The following is a 6,776-nucleotide window of genomic DNA, read 5'->3' on the forward strand; positions in this document are numbered from 1 at the left end:
TAATAATTGGAAAATGTCTCAAAATAATAATTAATAATACTAATATATATATATAAATATATATATATATATATATATATATATACATATGTTTCACGTGTGAATAAAATGAAGGGAACCTGCTACATTACAAATAATTAGATCTGTTATTTCCTTGGTTTCTTTTTACCCCAATATTTTAAACTCTGTTAAGCAATACGTTTCTTCTCGTCCCCTTTTTATCATTGGGCCTTGTTTCTTTTCTTTTGATGTTCTTACATGTTGATGTTGATGATGATATATATGTTGTCTTTAGATTCCAGTATTGCATCTCCCTTTCAATATAAATAGTTAACACAAAAAACAACAACAAATAATTAGTTGTTCCTACAGTGCAGTTTTTTTTCCAAATTGCACCATTGCAGTCCAGGTTTTAAGGATTTCCATGCTTGAGTCCAGATGGTTAATAAAATTGACTGAGGTACTAATTAAGTCACCTGTTCTCAAGCATGTATATCTTTAAAATCTGGACTGTAATGGCGGAGTTTGGGAATCTCTGCTATAGTGTCTTGAGTCCTTTTGGAGAAAAACACTATATAAATAAAATTATTATAATATAATAATAATAATAATAATTAGTATTATTATTCAAATTAGTACTTTTACAGCACCTTAAAAAAATCTTCTACATAATATTTTCTTTGGAGAAAGACCCACCACTACTCTCTCGCCTGACGGCTTGTCCCTCCTCTTGGTTCTTGTCTCCCCCAGGACTGTTTCCTGGTACCCCCTCTCATGGGTGGGTTCAAGCCCCCCTGGGATCCTTTTCATTGCTTCCTGACACTGTCTAATCTTCTGCCGGGTTTAAATGAAAACAAAGACAAAGATGAAATTATATGGAGTTTTTATTTTTTATTTTTAAATGTGTTTTTCATAAGCACTGGAAAACATTTTTCTCTGTGCAAATAAACAAATAAAAATAACTTAAGCAAAAATAAGAAACACTTAATTAATTACCCCCCAAATATAAAAAAAATTTTAAAATTGGAAACCCTGAATAAAATATGCTGTAATATGATAACACATTGGCACATCATATTATTATATAGTGCTGTTATATAAGTTATAGCCAGTTATAATAGGACAGTAGCACAGGTAAGCTGGAGAAAAACAGTGCTTTCATTGGTCCAAGCACTATGGTAGATGCCGCCCCGGGTGCAGAGATGCCCGTTAGCCTCTAGTACACCAGTCTGACAATAAATATGGCTCCTTTACGGCATGCTGTGCTATTACTATGTCTCTCCTTAATTGCATTGTGATAAATGGAATTACTGTTCATAGACAAAAGAGAAAAAACAATGTGTACTTTTCCAGCTCGTACCCAGGGAGGCTCCCTCATAAATAAGAAGGGACAGGGAAGACATATCTCAGCGCAATGGGAAAATCAAGTTGATTGAGGGTGAGAGAGGTCAGCAGACATGACGTTTGCTTTTAGCACGTGCAGTACTTTACGTACCTATATTTAATAAGAAAAATAGGGCAATCAAATAGAAAAATGCAGGAGAAGGACAGCAAGATAAAGCAATATACAGTAACTAGGTGATTCATCGTGCCCTACGGGCACTCTTCACACCGTCGTAAGGGGCTACGCCCCCTTAACCCTTGCACACCGTTGTGGCGTGCAATATTTTTATTATATGGAGAATTACATCCAATCATAATTGTGTGAGTGGTTAAATATTGCACGGACAAAGGTTGGGGGAGTGGCGGGTGCGGGGAAGACGTGGATGGGGCCCTGGGGTGCAGCGGGAGGGGCGGTTGCGGTGGTGCCGCAGGTGGGGGAGGGGCTGGTGCGGTGGTGCAACAGGTGGGGGAGGGTGCCACGGGTGGTGGTCCGGAGCCACTGCGGGTGGGGGAGGAGCAGTTGCGGGGGTGTCCCGGTGGGGGAGGGGCGGATGCAGTGGGAGCGGGGTTGCTGCGGGTTGGGGGAAGGGTCCGGAGCTACTGCGGGTGCTGGAGGGAGTGTGTGTTGGTGGAACGGATGGGGCCCGGAGGTACTGCGAGTGGGGGAGGGGTGGGTAATGCTTCTACTCCTGGAAGCAGCTAAGCTGCTGTCCTCCCTTTGGCAGTGGCTCTCCCGGAGACTCGCACAGCAGCCAGTCACTATTGTTAGCGCCGGTGTCCCAACGCGCCGCATTACAGGGAAGAAGATGCACTCAATAAACTACAGCTTCCAGCAGCCCTAAGGGCCGGAATGCTTCGGCGCTAAGGGCTGCTGGGAGCTGTAGTTTATTTAGTGCATCTACTTCCCTGGGAGTGTATTTTAGCTTAGCAGAAGTGGGAACGAAGGGATGAGAGAGCGGGTACAAAAATATTTTTTGCAGTTTCAGAGTAGCTTCAGACCTACTCGGCGCTTGCGATCACTTCAGACCATTCAGTTCCTGATTTGATGTCATGAACACGCCCTGCGTTCGGCCAACCACGCCTGCGTTTTTCCGAACACTCCCTGAAAACGGGCAGTTGACACCCAGAAACGCCCTCTTCCTGTCAATCACTCTGCGGCTGCCTATGTGACTGAAAAGCATCGCTAGACCCTGTGTAAAACTACATCGTTCGTTGTAATAGTATGCCGCACGTGCGCATTGCGCTGCATACGCATGCGCAGAAGTGGCGAGTTTTTGCCTGATCGCTGCACAGCGAACGAATGCAGCTAGCGATCAACTTGGAATGACCCCCATAGGACGCTGCAGTAAAAGGATTGTTTTCCCCCCCCTATCTACAGCGCAGAGACTTGCTGCAGATGAAGTGGCATACCCTCCAGCTGCAACTTTCTGGCAGGTACAGGACCTTTTTTTTTATGGTCTGTACCGTTTTTTGACTCTCCAAGCTTCCATTGAAAGTATAGGAAAAGGGGCGTGGCCACGTCACTGTACCCGTGGCCACGCCCCCTTTTCGAATGTGCATCAATGTTTATGTGTAAAGTGTTGGAGGGTGTGTTGCTGCAGATGCAGTGGGACTATTTTGGGGTGTGGGGCTGGAGCTGCAGCTCCATCAGTCCCATTGCTAATCCTGCTCTGTGAAAACACAGCAGGCAAAGGGCAGAGCCTCCCATTTGATGTAACCTGTGTGGGAGAGCGTTTCTCGCCCAATCAGCTGTGGACTGGGTGTGATAGACCTGCCACTAACCCAATGAGAGCTCCTAGCCACACCCAGCGTTAGAAACCCAGGCACAGAATCACAGGGCTATTATATAGGAGATTAGTAGAGATGTGCGCCGGACCATTTTTGCTGGATTTGGATTTGGCTCTGATTCGTCGTGCGGTTTTGGATTTAAATTTGCCAAACTGCTGTGACTGGTTTTGGATTCTTTTTTCCAAAAATGTTCAAAAAAGCTAAAATCACATCATTTGGGCCTTTTTTGTTCCTACAGTATTATTAACCTCAAAAACATAAATTTTCAATCATTTCCAGTCAATTTTGACCACCTCACAGCTCACAATATTGTTTTCATCAAAAGTGGCCAAAGACTGCAGCGAGATTGCTGGTTACTAAGCGACAGAGCAGCAGCACAAACACACTGCAGTTTATAGCACATCCATGAAACATTGCCACAGCATACTGGGGTTCAGTGCACAAAACAGTACAAACAATAGATCTACAGTATATATATTTTTTCTTTTTTGCGTTAGCAGCTTGGTTCAAACTGTTTGTAGTCACAGGGCTTTGAACAAAGGGCACTAGGGTAAGGCGCACCAAACAGTACAAATAATAAATATATATTTTTAGTTTTTAGTTTTTGAACTTGCAGCTCGGTTCAAACTGCGTGGAGTGACAGGGCTTATAGATGCATGTGAACAAAGTGCACTAAAGTAAAGTACACCAAACAGTTCAAACAATAGAACTTAACTATATATTGTTTTTTAGTTTCTTTTTATGTTTTTTAACTTGCAGCTCTGTTCAAGCTGCGTGGATCACAGGGTTTATAGCTGCACATGAACAAAGATAGATGCACATGAACAATGCACACTAAGGTAAAGAGCACCAAACAGTACAATTTACAGCAGAGTACAGCGCAGCATACAGCAGCATGACTCCTATACACAGTCACAGCACAGCTATTTGTGAGTCCAAAGTTTCAGTACAGCCACTACAGCAGAGGATAGCGCAGCATTCAGCATCGTGCCTCCTTTACACAGTCACTTTAGAGCACAGCCACTTGTGAGTCCGGAGTCTCAGCACAGCCAATACAGCAGAGTATAGTGCAGAATGCCCCTATACACAGTCACTTTAGAGCACAGCCACTTGTGAGTATGGACACAGCACAGCTAATAGAGCAGAGTATAGCACAGCATTCAGCAGCATGCAGCATCCCCTGTACACAATCACTTTATACAGCACAGCCACTTGTGAGTCCGGAGTCTTAGCACGGCCAATACAGCAGAGTATAGCACTGCATTCAGCAGCGGCAATAGTGCGCCCCTATACACAGTCACTTGTGAGTCTGGGCACAGCACAGCCAATACAGCAGAGTATAGCACAGTATACAGCAGCGTGCAGTGTGCCCCTATACAAAGTCACTTTAAAGCACACTAAATACTAGTACTGATGTCAGGCGCTATCAACAATTATAAATAATGTATAAATAAATAAATAATTCTCTTACAACTCATACAATTTAAATAGCCGCAAACAAGGTAAAATGGCCTGTGGAAGTGGCCAACGTAATCACACCTGATTAAAACCAGGTGTAGCAAAAAAGATTCTAGTTAACCTCTTGCGCTATTAAATTAAAGGTAACATGACTTGAGAACACTTAATTAATGATTGAAATAGATTTAATATCCGTAAAATAAATTATAAACAATAAACATAAAAATAAATAGTTATGTATGCGCATACACATAAAAAGATAAATACTATACTTTACTAATTAAGCATAAGAGGTGGATCATATAATTAATTGTGACCATATATGACTAATCAATATTCATACGTTGACAGTGTCCTTTATTTGGTATTTTCAACATGAAGCAGTCCCATTAGTTATGCTCATAGAAATGAGATTAGGTGTGTACCGAGTAGGTAAATCGAACCACTATATCAGTTGTAAATGGTCCTTTTATACATGGAGAAATCTCCAAACAGCACGGAGAAGATAAATGTCACCTGGGGTTTGGTGCACAGCAAGCACCTATGTAGAACTCCCGGTTATCACTGTCCGTGAATGGTGTACTCCGTCTTCTGCTGTGTCAGGTCATCACACACACCTTACTTCGCATTAGGGGATGGAGGTTGTATCCGGCTCCCGGAGCTTTGCGCACTGCAGGCGCTGGTAAGATGATTCTGCTCCCGTCCTCAAGCCGCCGCATATAGCGCGTCCTCCCGTCTCCCGCTTATCGGTCTCAGGCAATGTTGTATATCAATAAGACCTACTGTCAAACGTCCGTTAGGTCACACAGGGCTCCTTCTCTGAGAGAAGGAGCCCTGTGTGACCTAACGGACGTTTGACAGTAGGTCTTATTGATATACAACATTGCCTGAGACCGATAAGCGGGAGACAGGAGGACGCGCTATATGCGGCGGCTTGAGGACGGGAGCAGAATCATCTTACCAGCGCCTGCAGTGCGCAAAGCTCCGGGAGCCGGATACAACCTCCATCCCCTAATGCGAAGTAAGGTGTGTGTGATGACCTGACACAGCAGAAGACGGAGTACACCATTCACGGACAGTGATAACCGGGAGTTCTACATAGGTGCTTGCTGTGCACCAAACCCCAGGTGACATTTATCTTCTCCGTGCTGTTTGGAGATTTCTCCATGTATAAAAGGACCATTTACAACTGATATAGTGGTTCGATTTACCTACTCGGTACACACCTAATCTCATTTCTATGAGCATAACTAATGGGACTGCTTCATGTTGAAAATACCAAATAAAGGACACTGTCAACGTATGAATATTGATTAGTCATATATGGTCACAATTAATTATATGATCCACCTCTTATGCTTAATTAGTAAAGTATAGTATTTATCTTTTTATGTGTATGCGCATACATAACTATTTATTTTTATGTTTATTGTTTATAATTTATTTTACGGATATTAAATCTATTTCAATCATTAATTAAGTGTTCTCAAGTCATGTTACCTTTAATTTAATAGCGCAAGAGGTTAACTAGAATCACTTTAAAGCACAGCCACTTGTGGACACAGCACAGCTAATACAGCAGAATATATAGCAGCATGCAGTAGTGCGCCACTATACACAGTCACTATACAGCACAGCCACTTGTGGACACAGCACAGCTAATACAGCAGAGTATAGCGCAGCATTCAGCAGTGTGCCACTATACACAGTCACTACACAGCACAGCCACTTGTGGACACAGCACAGCTAATACAGCAGAATACAGCGCAGCATTCAGCAGTGTGCAGTGTGCTCCTATACACAGTCACTATACAGCACAGCCACTTGTAGACACAGCACAGATAATACAGCAGAGTATAGCGCAGTATTCAGCAGTGTGCCCCCATACACAGTCACTATACAGCACAGCCACTTGTAGACACACACCTAATACAGCAGAGTATAGCGCAGCATTCAGCAGTGTGCCCCTATACACAGTCACTATACAGCACAGCCACTTGTGGACACACAGCTAATACAGCAGAGTATAGCGCAGTATTCAGCAGTGTGCCCCTATACACAGTCACTATACAGCACAGCCACTTGTAGACACAGCACAGATAATACAGCAGAATATAGCACAGTATTCAGCAGTGTGCTCCTATACA

This window comes from Pseudophryne corroboree, chromosome 11 (assembly GCF_028390025.1).
Source record: "Pseudophryne corroboree isolate aPseCor3 chromosome 11, aPseCor3.hap2, whole genome shotgun sequence".
Taxonomy (NCBI): domain Eukaryota; kingdom Metazoa; phylum Chordata; class Amphibia; order Anura; family Myobatrachidae; genus Pseudophryne; species Pseudophryne corroboree.